The sequence below is a fragment of the Vicugna pacos genome, unplaced genomic scaffold (genome assembly GCF_048564905.1).
Source record: "Vicugna pacos unplaced genomic scaffold, VicPac4 scaffold_20, whole genome shotgun sequence".
Classification (NCBI taxonomy): domain Eukaryota; kingdom Metazoa; phylum Chordata; class Mammalia; order Artiodactyla; family Camelidae; genus Vicugna; species Vicugna pacos.
The window spans coordinates 37,405,802-37,420,919 of record NW_027328741.1 but is presented as its reverse complement, the minus strand read 5'-3'; the positions used below and the strand labels follow the sequence as shown (position 1 = coordinate 37,420,919).

At 52.3% G+C, this 15,118-nt stretch overlaps 3 long non-coding RNA genes across 3 annotated transcripts; all 3 read right to left on the bottom strand.

Moving 5' to 3' along the window:
* Position 1: 1 nt before the first annotated feature.
* Positions 2–3,744, bottom strand: LOC140693916 (uncharacterized). The gene is made up of 3 exons (XR_012069624.1): positions 3,550–3,744; positions 1,672–1,781; positions 2–276 (listed from the first exon to the last, which is right to left on the bottom strand). It is a non-coding gene; the product is annotated as an uncharacterized lncRNA (long non-coding RNA).
* A 319-nt stretch (positions 3,745–4,063) lies between these two features.
* LOC140693914 (uncharacterized) lies at positions 4,064–6,858 on the bottom strand. Its single transcript, XR_012069619.1, has 4 exons — positions 6,804–6,858; positions 4,945–5,073; positions 4,469–4,601; positions 4,064–4,081 (listed from the first exon to the last, which is right to left on the bottom strand). It is a non-coding gene; the product is annotated as an uncharacterized lncRNA (long non-coding RNA).
* Positions 6,859–8,476: 1,618 nt separating this feature from the next.
* LOC140693913 (uncharacterized) lies at positions 8,477–14,891 on the bottom strand. The gene is made up of 7 exons (XR_012069618.1): positions 14,768–14,891; positions 14,304–14,502; positions 13,624–13,780; positions 12,595–12,711; positions 12,002–12,176; positions 11,802–11,883; positions 8,477–8,563 (listed from the first exon to the last, which is right to left on the bottom strand). It is a non-coding gene; the product is annotated as an uncharacterized lncRNA (long non-coding RNA).
* Positions 14,892–15,118: the final 227 nt, after the last annotated feature.

Below are 15,118 nucleotides of genomic sequence, written 5' to 3'. Positions count from 1 at the left end.
AAAGTTGGGGATGTCACATTTCATGAGTCTGTTCGGCTCCTCCTCTGGCCACCTGCTGCATCTGATGGCTTCCTGGAGCCGAATAACACTGTAAAGGGCTATGGTAGGGATACCAGCTTTGGCCTTGTCCAAGTGGTCCACTTCATTGATGTAGCAGTGAAAGAGGGACCTAGATTCGTCATTGCACTGCCAGAGAACACCTTGGGCAGCAGCGGTCTTCCAAAGTCTGACACAAAGCTGTTGAGTCTAAATCTCTTCTCGGGAGACTCTGCATTGCTACAAAGAAAACCAAAATAAAATATCGTTCACAGTGTAGCTCGGTGACCTGAAGAATCATAGTTTTTGCCATCTACTGAGAGTAAATCCCTGCACAGAGCATGCTGACATGCACTGGAATTGAAAGACATCACTTCTGAACACATACAATTAAACCCAAGGCAAAAGTCTAAAGTGAGGGCCCATGGACCATCCTAAAAAGACATCGTTCCCTGAGAATCCTCAATATTGGTGCCTCGCACACCAGTGTTTCTCCGTGGGACACTCAGATCTCTTCATCAGGATTCGTTAAAGTGCTTCTTAAAATGCAGAATTCTGGGGTGCACACCCTCAGAGTCTCCAGAGGTAGCGACTGGTAGTCTGTATTTTCATAGCCACCAGGATAACTAAACATGCTCAGGTTTAGCACCGCAGTCTACATCGGGTCACCTGAGCATCGACAATTCTGTCTCACGGGATGGGGGGTGCCATGTGTGTCAGGGTGCTGTCCTACCCATGTGTCTCCCCTGATTCTCAGAACTGACAGTGCTGCCCCATTGGGCACGAAATACCACCGTTTCACAATGCATACGCAGGGCGCCCGACTGAAAAACAATCAGTGATAGGAGAGGGGACAAAACTCAGCTTCCTGTTACCTTGTTTCACTTACTGTGGGACGAGTGATCAATTCAAGGGTAATAAATCAGTGAATGAGTGAATAACATGACTCGCGTTAGTCCCACGAGTGCCTGGAAGAGCAAGCCTGGGCACATTGAGAACCATAACAGCCCATCTACTTAAATGTCATCCTCCACAGATCTATGTAAAGGTTACTTCCACCCAGGCAGTGACTCCAGAAGGGCAAGAATCATGTATGAACACACTCTCAAATCCAGAACAAAACCTGACAACAATTAGGCTCTGGAGTCTGTGTTTAGCGAGTGTGGAATCTCAGGGATTCCAGCTCTTACACCTTGCCTTCCCATCCCACCACACACGATATGGCCCTTATGTCCAGTTCTCCCGGGGCTGGGGCCACGGAACCCATTTATAGGACTGGAAGAATCTGATCATTTAAACCATCCCCCAGATTATCATCAAGATTCACCTGCATTTCAGGGATCAGTAATCCCAGAAGCTTTGCAGTTCAGGCAGCTGAGGGATTTTTATATCAGCTCTGTCTTCTACTGTGACTGCCTGGGTGACATCAGACAAGGAATTCTGAAAAGCCTGAACTTTTCCTTTCAGGAATAATCTAATTAACAAATCTCGTTGACCACTCAACAAATGTGATGTGAAGATCAATAATTTACAGAGGAGTACAACATTCACTAGGTCGTGGATTTAGAATCAGAGGAAAATCATTTTAGAAAGATTGACAGAATGTAGCTTTAATGCGAATTTAAGTATTCTTACCTTTCAGTAAATCATCTTCCCCTACTTATCACTTCACCCAAGTTTAAAAGATGTCTGAGAACAGGGATGAGTGTGTCAGCAATCTGAGACCCAATAACCTAAAATGTCACCTAGGAAAAAGAGGGGAGTAACACATTTTTAAAAAGCATGGTGAGGATGGCGGGGCCATCCCCAACCCCAGACTAAGAAGCTCTGAGTAATAGCTTTCCTGCCTGCCTGGGGCATCAGCTGATGTGAAAATCCACCCAGAAACCTCACTGTCCAGCAGCTCTTCCATAACACAGGCTACACTTTCTCAGAATTAAGAATTGCGTCCAGTAACCACTTCGCTGAAGAATAAAGACAAAGGAGAACAAGAGAGTTCTGCCCCTCCCAAGGGAGAGCCCAGACCTCGGGCTGCATGCACTGCGCCCACCTCCCTGGAGAAGAATAAACCGGAGAAGGGCGTTCTGCGAAACTGCGGCAGCAAAGGTTGAGATGGGAACAAATTGACCAGCTGGCCAGGGACAGCCCCCTCCGTCGCTGCCTTGGCGGCTGCCTCAGCCCTCTCAGCCCATCCTGCCCACCTCCGGTGGCTAAGCTGTCAGAGAAATTGCTTTGCGACCTGGAGCAACAGAGGCTGCCCTCAGGCCAATCTGCGGAAAAGATGGGAGCTAAACCCCCAGCTCCCGAGCGGCAGGCTCCATACCCCCGCCAACACCCCGACGCCCCCGCACCCTACCACAACCCCGGGGAAATATGACCCGAAGAAGTGTGACCTGGGAACGAGGGGCAGCAGAGGCCGCCCCCACGTCAGGCCTGCAGAGAGATTGGAGCTTATCCTCCAGCTCTCCAGGGGCAGCCCCTGTCCTCTCCACCTCCTGATCTCACCGCGCCCACCTTCCAGGAGCAATCAGACCAGGTGTGGGGTGTCAGGCGAATCTTGCGCCAGAGAGGACGTCCCCAGGCCAGGTCAGGGGAGAGGAGAAGAAGTGGCCCCATTAGGCGGGGCAGCCGGCCGTCGCAACTGCCTCTGCCCCTCGACCACATCGGGCCCGTCTCCCAGGAGCAAGCTGACCTGGAGACGGGCATCCGGCTTCTTGGGCAGCAGAGGACGCCCCCAGGATTGGTCACGGGGAAGAGGAGAGCAAATTGACAGGCTCCGCGCTGCAGGTCTTCTACCCCCGCCATCGCCACCCCCGCACCTTAAAGTCACCGCCCAGGGCGCCCCTCCCCCAGCAGGCTGAGTGGGACAGGTGCGTCTGGTGACCTGGGGCAGGAGAGGCCACTCCCACACCAGGCCATCGGGGAGACGGGAGCCAATCCACCAGCTCCCCAAGGCAGCCCCTACCCCCGCAGCAGCCACCACTCTTGCCCATGACCTCACAGTGGCCTTCTCTAGGGAGCAGGCTGACCTGGAGATGGACGTCCGACGAACTTGGGACAACAGGGACCGCCCCCAGGGCAAACCATGGGGGGAAGTGGGAGCAAATGGACAAGTTCCATGGGAAAACCTGCCGCTGCTGCCACCACCCCCAAAGTACCAAGTCCAACTCCCGGGGTCAGGCCGACTAGGATACACGCGTCTCATAACACAGGGCAACAGCGACCGCCCCCAGGACAAGACGCGGGGAAGATGGGAGCAAATGGTCCGCTCCCCCGCTGCAGGCCCCCGACCACCGCCACCCCTGCACCCTGACTACCCTGCCTCCCGCCCCCAGCAGGCAAAGTGGGACAGGGGTGTCCCGGGACCTGGAGCAGCAGAGGCCGCCTTCAGGCCACGCGGTGCAGACATGGAGCTAATCCACAATCTCCTCCGGGGCAGCCTCCCTATGCCTGCAGCCACCACCTTACCAGCCCCCTGACCGCACCGCACCCATCTCCCAGGAGCAAGCTCACCTGGAGTCGGACCTCAGGCAAATCTCCGGCGGCAGACGTCGCCCCCAAGCCAGGCCGTGGGGGAGAGAAGAAATGGAGCAACTCCCTGGAACACATCCCCTGCCCCTGCCGCCTCCGCCGCCGTCTCCCAGGAGCAAGTTCATCTGGAGACCCGCGTCCCACCTCTAGGGCAGCAGAAGCCGCCCCTGGCTCCGCCTCCGGGGAGAGCGGAGCGAATTGATCGGCTCCCCCGCGGCAGCCTCCCTCCCCCCGTGGGTCCCGCACCTTAACGGCCCCGCCCCCACTCCGCACTCAGCAAGCTTAGTGGGACAGGAGTGTCCGGCGACCTGGGGAAGAAGAGGCCGCTCCCAGGCCCAGCAGCCGGGACAAGGCAGCTATTCCACCCGTTCACCAGGGGTAGACCCGCTCCGCCCCTCTGCCGCTGCCACCGCCCTCTGACCTTACCGCCCCACCTACCAGGAGCAAGCTTACCTGGAGTGCAACATCTGGCGAATCTCCGGCGGCCAAGCCCCACCCCCCACCCCAGGCCAGGCTGCAGGGAAGAGAAGAAATCGATCGGCTTGCCCGGGCAGCCTCCCAACCGCCACCGCCGCCGCCGCCGCCCAAAAGCATTGCAATAGCCTACCGGGGTCAGGCTGAATGCAAGGATGTGCACTTGCCTTCTTATCCTGGCCAGGTCCCTGAGCACCTCCCTGCATCCCTACACTCCCTGCACCTCTGCACCCCTGCTACTCTCTGCAATTCTGCATCCCTCCACCACCACATCCCCTGAAATGCCTGCGCCCTCCACAGCCCCTGCACCCCTGTCACCAGTTACACTTTTGCACTGCTTACACTCCTGCACCCTTGCATGTCCCACACACCACCTCTTGGGCCTTTGGCAGAGTCTCTGCTGTTAGACCAATGCACAGGGACTCACTCTTTGCCAGTATATGATGCATCAGTGGACGTCAGGGGTTGCCTGCAGGAAGGTACATGTTCCCGGTCACTAGCCTGGGCCACTAGGGTGATCTCTGTGAGGTCACCCAGGACGGGTTCAGAGATGCTGTTCTCTGGGAAGAGAGGAGTTGAAACCGGTCTTGAGGGCAGAGCTGTGCTCACCAGGCCGTCCACGCTTCATGTTTTACACAGGGCTTCGGAGAAGTGAAATGGATCCGGCCAAGTAATACTGGCCTGCTGTGAGCCCACCTCAGTCCTGGGCTCTGAGTCAGACCGACTGGCTCCCTCAATCAGGGCCCAGTTTGGGCACCTGAATGGTCCCTTTGAGGCATCCCAACAGTTCTCAGGATGAAGTCTGGCTGCTTCCACCCCATGGCCCTCCCTCCTACTGTGCTGGCCTCAGGAAGGTTCCTTATATGGGGAAGAAGGCAGCCCACACCCTACCCCACCCCTCACCTTTCTCTAACCCAGGCTGGTGCTCTCTCTGCCCCTCAGAGTCTGGGAAGCCATCCCTCTTCAGTTATGTCCCTTCTGAGATGGACTTGCTTCCACTCAATTCTAGGCGAGGATGCACCATGGAATGCACTGGGTAAGAGAACCAAAATAAATAATTTCTTCTGTGAGGTTGTCTGTTTATCTACTGGGGCTGGGCTGTGTGTAGTTTGCTACAGCTATTGGTGTGAGAGGCTAAAACAGCCTGTGTGTCCTTGTTTTCATCTCCCCGCTGTCTTTGGGTTTTCCCTAGACACTCCTGAGACATTTACTTCTGTTAGTATTATTCCTGTTATTACACACGGGCCATACTGACATGGAGGTAAGGTGTTGGGGGAGCGGGACAGAGCAGGGCATCTGCAGTCCTGTGATTAGTTCTCATTGAGCCTGTGCCCTGAGCTGTGACCTCCACAAGTGTGTCTCTTTCCCCCCACCCCAATTTGGGTGACACAGAAGGGATTTCCCTTCTCCCAGGTTGGTTAGGCTCTGGTAAAATAATTTCTCATTAAAAAAACAAACAAAAAACAACTTCCCCCAATGAAACAGAATGTTCTGGGTGTATTTCAATACAGTTATTTTCTCCTCTCCAGGCAGGAAGCATGAGGAGTTATCCTCTGACCTTCATTCTGAGAACAGGACACGTTCCTGGATGTAAAATACATGAAAAAGAGCATGGGGCCCCTCTGACTGGCCCCCTGGAGTTGTCACACTCTGATTTCCCCACACTGAGCCTCCTGCTGGCCTCAGGGACCTGTTAAATCTGCCTGCCCCCGGGGTTCTTACAAAAGCAGGTTCTGCCTTGGGAGCTGTGACTCTCCAAGCCTGCCCGCTGTTCCCTTTGCAACCTCTCTGGGTTGGAAGCAGCTTTCCCCCTCAGTCTTCTGGGATCTAGGAAGAGCAGTGGGTTTGCAGCTCCCTCAGATTTGGTGTTATTTTCAGGACAGGAGGAAGAACTTCTGAGCTCCACACGAGCTGGACCAGAGGCTGGAATCCTCCCTTCCTCTGCCACCGTGCAATCAGTGGCTGTGGTTCTAGCCGAGTTTCTGAAGATGTGGACTTAAACACACATATCCCAGCCCCCACAGGAGCACACAGTCCCATAAGTCCCCCTAGGTTCCACTGGTAACTATGGAGCCGATGGGGACACGGGTTTCGGGACCACAGAGGCCTGACTGCATGACTTGCTCCGTGGCCTATTTACGTGGTTGCTCCGGGCCTTGTCTGAAGTGGCTTGCTTACCAAACCTGATACGTGGGAAACACAAAATAAGTACTAGAACCTTCACTTTTTCTCCCTCCAGGGCCTTCAAACGTAGAAAGTAATAAGTGAACTCAGACAGCCTAGTCACCACAATGAGGTCCGTCCAGCCTGGCTCTCCTGAGTGATGGGCACTGACTTGCACCTTAACTCGGAACAGTAGGGGAACTGCCTTCCTCTAACTGGGCCTCTCCCCACACCAGGCACGCCCGCAGCTCAGACGGGGCCAGCTCCCCAACTGAGGTGTGTGCTGGTGGCTTCAGTGTGACCTGGCCCTGCCGGGACATGAACCTGCAGTGAGTTAGGTGGAGGGTCGGGTGGAGGGGGGTCCCTTCTGGGGTGGCAGGGGGCCCGGTAGCACCCCTCCCAGCCTGGTGCCTGGGGCTCCCTAACACCTCCTACAGCTCCTGGGTTGGCTCCGGTCCTGGCCACTCCACACACCCTCCCAGTATCTTTTCATTATGTCCCTTTTCTGCTTTTATCAGCGAGAAGTGGCTTCTGTTGCTTGTTCAGTGAAACAGTACATCGGGAAACCAGACTACTTCTAACATCAGTAAAATACCAACCTCGGTCAGCTCGCCGGGCAGACCGTGCAGCACAAAGGCCTGAACAGGGCTGTGCAAACGGCTTACGTGAAGAGTCCTCAGCATCTGTCTTCAGAGATACAGAAGCTGATGGTTCAGGTAAAACCTCAGGGTGGGATTGAGGAATCCAAAGCTGGTTGGTTTCAAAGGCTAATTGGTCAGACCAGACCCCTGAGCTGTGGTCAGAAGCCTGGCTCACCGTCACGCAGACTCAGCGCCCTAAGTGCCGGGTGGGGCCGGTGCTGTTCCCTTTGCAGGCTCTCGTTGGGGATTCAGTGTAGCCCCTTAAATACAGCAGAAATTCCAGCCCCATTAGCCCCCACCCTGAGTGTTCCATGACACAAATCCCGGGAGTGTTTAATTTTCATCTTTGTTTAGGAGGATGAAGGTGGTTCAAGAGAAGACATAAATTCACACTTAGTGACACAAGGTCACAGCCAGTACTTCCTCCACGGAGAGCTATGTGTTCCCACAGTGGTGGCTGGGGGCTCGGCAGAGACCCTCTGCTGGTCCCAGAAGGACTCGCTCCTCTGGCCACAACTCATGGGTTGGACAGCAGATCCAGAGGGTGACAGAGCATCTTTCCTGGGAATTTGGAACTGACACATAGAAATCAAGTTCACTCATCTGGAGTTTGGTGGAGGGGAGGGGCGGTGGTTGGAAATCAAATGAAACCAGAGCATGAGAGACACTTAGAAGTGAAAGAGCGAGAGACAGAGAGACTGAGCTTGTGAGAGCAAATAGTCAGAAAGAAGGCAAACAATCAGGGGACAGAGGAATTCCAGCTCCTGACTGTCTAGTCTGTCCCAGCCCATCAATGACCCCGTGAGATGTTTAATAACATTCCAGTCTTGCAGATTAGGAAACAGGCTGAAAGAGGTGGGGGCTGGGTTTGGGTGCACAGTTAATTCAATTGCCACTGGACCCCACACTTCCCATTGCCTGAAGGCACCCTAATCCTCACTGGGACCCCTGTGGTCCCCTGACAGCCCAGCACCCTGATCAAAGGGCCCCTGCGGGAGTGGGAACCCCTCTTGAGTGTGGAGAGTTCCCTGCCCCGAGATGCCATGCATCAGCAGGCTCCCGCTCACCCCAGGTTAACATCAGCCCAGCACAGTCTCCCGACCCGCTTCCCTCCCTGCCAGGCACCCCCATCCTTACCACCAAGTGTACTGCAGGAATTCAGGCACAGGGATGCCCAAATCAACACGAGCCCACCGGCTATAGAAACAGCAGACTCCCAGCCCCACCTGGGTTGCGAGGGGACAGAAGGTGTCCTCAACTTTCATGTGTCTAAGACAATCTTCTTCAGCTGGAGGTTCTAGAGAAAAATAAAAGGTCCAAAACATAGTTCGGTGAGGAATTCCTCCAAGGACCTGACTCCAGTGTCTACAACCATGTGTACCTACCCCCGGAATTGGGGTGAAGGTGGATTATTGATCAGCACAACCCCTGGTGGCCCAGCTCCTTGGCTTGGCTGCCCAGAGGGGGCTGGGGGAATGGGTAAGGCCAGGGCACTCAGGAAAAGCACAGAGGACCAGACCTCTCCCTTCTGCACTTGTAAACCCTTCCCCAAATCTCAAGGCATTGGACAGAGATCCGCCACAATAATGAGATGCTCCCATCTCTTCACTCACTCCTGTCGGTTCACTTACATGCTGAGCATCCACTGGGTCCCAGGACAAGACACATAGAATGGCTGATGGGACAGGCTTGGTCCTTCCCCCTGGAACCTGTTCAATCTGATCAAAGAATGATCACTCATAAAGAGTTTCTCAAAATTATACAGAGACCAAAGACCAACTGCAGAGTGAACCAAATTTAAAAATATATATGAAGATCCCCCAGTCTCCCCGCCTAAGGTTAACAGCATAAAGCAAAAAATTCTTGCCTTTAATCACCAAGGAATTTGTCACCCCCTCTCAGGTGGAAAGGAGAGTTATTCTTTGAGCACGTCACAGAAGTGCTCCATCGGATTGGACCAGGGCATCTACATTCATTCAGCAAATGTGTATAAGCTCCTACTACGTACGGGAATCTCCTAACTAGACCGTTCCCAAGGCACTCGGGCTTTATCAGTCAACAAAATAGACATGACTCCCCATCACTGGGGGCTCAGAATTTTAGCAGAGGAAACAGGCAGCATGTTGGGGTAGCAAGAGTTTGGAAAAATTTTTAAAAAAGAGTGATATGAGCAAACTCGGGTGATGGCGGTCGGGTGGGAGGCAGGCAGGAGGGAATAAGGCAATCCTGGCAGATCTCACGGAGTAATGAACTTGAAGCAGAATAGATCCGGAGGAAGAAGGAAGAGCCGGAGCCAGAGGCCCCCAGAGTGAGGGGGAGAGTGTGGGCAGAGAGGCAGAGCACGCCGGGTCCTGAGGCCTTTGTGACGACTTTGGCTTCTAATGACATGGTGACCCGTTTAGTGAGTTTTGAGGGGAGGGGTGATGTAGTCCAACTTATGCTTTTGTGTTTGTGTTTTTTGGGGGGAGGTAATTTATTTATTTTAATGAATGTGCTGGTGATTGAACCCAGGATCTCAAGCATGCTAAGCATGCGCCCTACCACTGAGCTACACCCACCACCCGCAATGTATGTTTTTACAGGCTCCCTCTGACTCTGTGTGGATGAGAGATTGTAGGAAAGCAAAGATGGAAACAGGAGGCTATTGGTATCCAGGAAGGGCTGAAGGTGGCTCTTAGGAGGGCGGGGAGCAGAGAGCAGGTATTTAATTAAGACAGAATATCCAGAATTTTCTAACAAGCTGGATTTGCTGTCTGTGAGTGTAAAAGAAAGAGAGAGAAAGGACATGGTTCCAACATCTGGGCCTGGACAATGGGAGGGATGTCCTCTCCGGATGGGAAAGGGGATGGGAAAAGGTGGGGCTGAGCAGGTGGAAAGGGGCTGGTATCAGCTCAGTTCTTCAATGTCATGGTTATGGGGTGTATTACATATTGCCACAGAAGTGCCTAATAGGTAGAGGAATCTGTTTTCTTTTTCTTTTTAACATTTAAAAAATATAATTTAAACATATTAATTGTACTATGTGAATGATTTGGGAATTTTGTTTCATGCCAAGGTATATGTTATATATAGCCAAATGGAACATATATCAAAAAAGGGGAGAAATGAGGGCTTTCACATAAACTGACTCTCTGTAACTTAGGTAAAATTTCAATAAAACCAGTCTTCAGGGCAAAAACCTCATCTCGGTGTTACATAAAAATAAATGAAAAACGACTATGTTGATGTACCATTATTTCATGTTACATAATAGCCCCAAACTAACACAGTGTTTAACTATGAGGCTTGTAGAAATACTATTCGCTTTATTCACATAAATACAGAAGTGCAGAAATGTTCTAAGGTAGAATTAGCATCTTAGTGGAAATAATACATATTTGAGCATTTTACATGATATATATGTACTGATTCAAAATTTGGAAAAGTAATTACATAGTAGAACATATGTATGAATGAGAAAGCAAGATGAATGAAAGGAAAAGAATGTGATGTGAGTCTCAGGGATAAAGGCTCAGATGGAAAGGGGAAATCAGGGAATTTTGGAGAAATCGAGAAATTGATGGCATGCCAATTTCCAAGGCTGGGTTGCTTCCACCAAAGGAATAGCAGAGAGAGAGAGGAGAGGCCCAGGAACCCACCCTGGGGAACACCCACAGTATATGTTTGGAAAAAACAGGAGACATTGGCAAAGGACCAGCCAGCAGGCCAAAAGCAGAAACAGACAGAGCGATGGGCTGGAGGTTGAATGAAGCAGGAACACGGGGTAGGAGGGATGGAAGAGCTGGGTCAAATGCTGCCGAGGGGCCAAGCATGATGAGGAGTCAAAATTGACCACTGTATTTAGCAACATGGGGTCACTGATGGCCTTGACAGGGCAGTTTCCATAGAGCGAGGGATCAGGCGAAAAGCCAGAGTGGGTGTAAAAGGGGATGGCTCAAGAGAAGATGCAGACAGTGAGTTTAAACAACTCCTTAAAGATTTGCTGCAAAGACACAGGGTGGCAATTGGTGGGGGTGAATTAGGGTCAAGGAGTGCTGTTTGTTTAAGAGGATGGACGTTTATATACTGATGGTGCCAACTAGCAGGAGAACAAAATAGATGAGGCAGTGAAAGAGAGGATGGTTTTGGGAGTGACAACCCAGAGAAGATGGGAGGGATGGGGCCTCGGGGACTTTTGGAGGAACTGGCTTTCGATGCCACTTTTAATAAGCGGTGGGGCACCGAGAGTGAGGTCACAGACATCAGAAGGCGAGCGGATGTGCTGGGAGTTGCTTGTGAAATTTCTCTTCTGTTGGCTTGTTTGCTTGTTCAAAGTAGAAAACTAACCTTACCAGCTGAGGAACAAGGAGGAAGAAAGAGTTACTGGAGCCATGAGCAGAAGATAAGAAAGAGCCTTCCAGGGAGAATGGGACAGTAAAAAGGGCAGGGGGAGGCGGGGGAGTGCGCTCCCAGAAAGTTACATTTTCTCTTTGACGTCCCCAAAAGTGTGATGTGTTATTACCCTTCCTGCTGTCTACAAAATAAAAATTAATTATGGTTCAGAGGAAATGCTATTTCATTCTAAGAGGCTGCCTGTTTCTCATGAATGGTCATCTTAAACTGCAAATATTACAAACAATGTTGAAAAGATGAACCTGTGTACCTAAAATCCCCTATTTTCTATTAATCTGTTTACTACTTAGTTCCCCTATCAATAACACATAACAAATACTGCCATGATGGAGGTACATCGATGCTTAAAAGGAAATGAGATCTGTATCCTTTTGCTAAATTCCATGGCTTCCTTAATATGCAGTTCCACTTGGAATTTAGGAATGTCTGGTATAAGAAGTGAGAAACAGTTTGAGAAAATCCCGGCTCAGAATTATACATCACAACCACATCTCACAAGTATATACAGCCGTAAAAAAGTTTAAAAGCAAAACTCCGTAACTACTCTTAAAGACCTTTGCAAACCTGGGCCTGCCAAGATGTTTCCAAACTGGAAAGTAACTCCAATCTCTTGCCTGGTACCGGACCAGAGGCTGGCCAGCCTTTTCTGTAAAAGCGAGAGAGTAAATATTTTCAGTTTTGCAGATCATTTTGTTGTGACCATGCAGGTAGGCAATAAGAAAGCTAAGAGCACTGGGAGATAGGAAACAAACGGGCATGCCCACACTCTCCCTTCCACTCAGGGCAGCTTCTCTGTGGTGGGGAGCTTTGCCACAATCACTTGCTTCTTTTTTCCATTGGTTTCTTTGTTTCCACCTTACTGCTCGAGCTCAGAACTTCAGGTGGGCCTGGTCCTTCAGCATCCATGCAGAGAAGGCTGAGCGGGGTTGGGAACCCCACCTGATGGAGAAGAGAGATTACTGGGAGGGACATTGTGGAGGCCACCATGACACGAGACAATCACACCTTCCGGGGTGAAAGGGAAAGAAGACAAGGGAAGGACACAGTAGTGGGACCCCTAGGTCGCCTGCCAGGCTTGTTCTCCCTCCACGGCAACCATGGGGGCCTGGGGGGTGTTGGGCTTCAGCTACGGTGATTAGGATGAAGGGACTCAATATAAAGGACCCTCCACCTCCTCACTAGGTTCCAAACGCAGCCCCTCTAATTCCACCCTCTGAGTTTCTGGAACTCTGCTGGAAGAATACATGAGCAGGCCAGAACCAGAGCCCAAGCCAAACATGACAGGGGCTCGTGGGGCTGTAACCCCATGCTCAGTGGTCGGGGACTCCTTGCAAATCTGCAGAAATCCCTGTTCCACCTCATTCCTGGGAGAAACCCCAGATCTCCTCCTGCTCTGTCTGTTCTTCTCTTGAGGCTATTGTCCTGGAGGGATGCTGAGTCCTTGAACCTGGTCCTCCAAACGTACATAAGCAGCCTGTTCAATAAAACAAATTATGCACTTTTTCACATTTGCCAGTTTTTTGATTCCAGAAAGGCTGTGGGACTCATTCTCACAGTCTCCTGTGCCCCCACCACATGGTGGCCCTCTGCTCATGTAAACACGATTTCCCACAACTGCACCCTGCCTCCCAGCTTGTCAGAGGGGAGTGTCCCACAAAGACACAGGTGTTTGTGAGGATCCTGTCCCCCAGCAGAAAGCCTGCTCCTGGAGCCATGGACAGGGATCTGGCCTCCTAAGCCGCTCAGCTCTAATTCAAAGCCTAAAGTGGGGGCCCCGAACATTGCTGAATGACTTTCTGAATCACCTGGACTGGAGGGGACTGATTTTCTTTCCAGGAATGGAGGTAGCGCAGCCTCCATTTTCAGGGCTGACCTTGACGATGGATCTAGTTCCCCCAACTGCACCGCAGGAAGGAGTGGCCCTTCCATCCCACAGGTTGGAGACCCAACCCAAGGGAGTACTGAAGCAGTGCATTGCTGCCAGGTCCAGCATCCCTGCAGAGTGGCCTCTGCCCTGGAATGACCCCCTTCCCAGGGCCTTTCTTGCCCGGACACCACCACAACCCAGGCTGTGCCAGAGCTCTGGGGCTCTGCGTGTCCAGGGCACACAGGTGGGACCTGAACCAGGTGTCCCCTGGGACTCAAGGGAGAGAGGTCTGCTTCTGCATCAGGGGAAGGTGACCCCACAAGGCTGGCAGGACACTCTCAATATGGACCTCCAGGAGCCCTGAGAGCAGTTTCCCTGCAGGTGTTAAGAGCCATCATCAGGAGGGCAGTCCCCTCTTTGTGCAGACCATCCAGCAGTGCTGGGCCCACGTGCTGACCTCAGAAATCTACATGCCCCCAGGATACCCCAGGCAACCTCACAACTTCGTCACTTGGTGACCTGGGTACCACGAGCTCCTTGGCCATCCCATGAGGGTGGTCCTTGCAGGCATGGTCTCCAGGTTCTCCCGTTGAGAAATCCCCCTGGGTTTCTGTGGTCACAGAGCAGACACCAGAAGATTCTAGTCCTGCAGTGACCCCCACAGCAGTCAGCTCCCCTGTGCATGTCCAGGGACAAATGACAGCAATTTATTGCCAGGTACCGTGATGAACAAGGGGGTGTGATTCCATACTAAGTTCAGGATCCTGGTAACTCACTCTGCACCCCAAAAAGCTTCCATGAGAAATGTGTGTATTGGGATGTCTGTGCCCCTAGAAGAGCTGTTCCTGAGGGTTCCTGGGACCCTCCAGCCCCTCTCAAGTTTCTCAGATCCTGGGTCTAAATTTCTATCTGCCTCTTTTGGTGTACGGCCACCTGTGTCTCGTGGTCATGGGTCACTTTATTGCATGACTTGGCATGTTCTTAGTGCTCGTCCTCCACCCCTGCACTAGACTCCCAAGATGTTCCCACTGACCCTTGGTTCCCTGGGTGGCTCAGGGGGCCCTAAGTGTGCACCCTTCACTCTCCTCCTCTACCCCCACCTCTGGGGCCACCCCTAGGTGGACTTGGAGGTGTTTGTAAATGAGTCTTACACAAGGACATGTCTGGACAAAGCAGGACCCCACCCCCGGAAACCTCACCTGCTCCCTTCTCAGAAGAGGACCCCACAGCCCCACATTGCCTCCCAGGGGTCTACTCAGGACATAGTCCCCCAGTTCTGGGCAAGGTGTCTCCCTGGAATCCTTGCTTCCAGGAAGAGTCTCTCTGTCCTTCTTCAGAGTTTAGAGGTGTTCCCATGTCCCTGACCACCAAGATGCCCAGCACAGTCCCTTCAGTGACCTGGAGAGACAAGTAACTTATGTGGCCACAGGTCTCACAGGACACACCTGCTGGGACCCCAGGCTAAAGGGCTGTCCTTCTGCCTTCTCAGGTGTGGCTCCCGTGGTAACTTTTTGCAGGGGGCCCAAACGGGGAGTGTGGCCCAAAGCAGTTCATGGGGCTCTCTGGGCAGGGAAGACTTGGGCCAGGTGGCCTTGCCTGGTTTCCCTGCTGGGCCACTCTGAAAACCCCCGCTCCTCTGGCTGTGGCTGGAGGCCCCTCAAACCTCAGGGCGGGGCTCTTTCTCTCAGCCTCCACTGACTCCAAAGCCACGCTGGTGCTGGCGAGGGGAAAGAGCTTTCTTGCCTTCTTTTGGCTAAGTTGCCACAGGTGGATGCTGCGGGGAGCTGGAGAGAGAGGTAGCACTTGCTCAGATGTGAGTGGTTAAGCAATTTGACACCCTGTCAACTAGCCTTAAACATTGGAATGAGGTCTTTCCCGGTAAAGCTGGAAGTTACTTTCAGTAACTTGTCTAAAGATTTCTTTTTTTTTTCCACTTAAAGACTCATAAAACCTCTCCCAGGTCATTCCTGGTATGGACCATTATCCAGGGATCAATCAGGAAATGCAGGAGGAG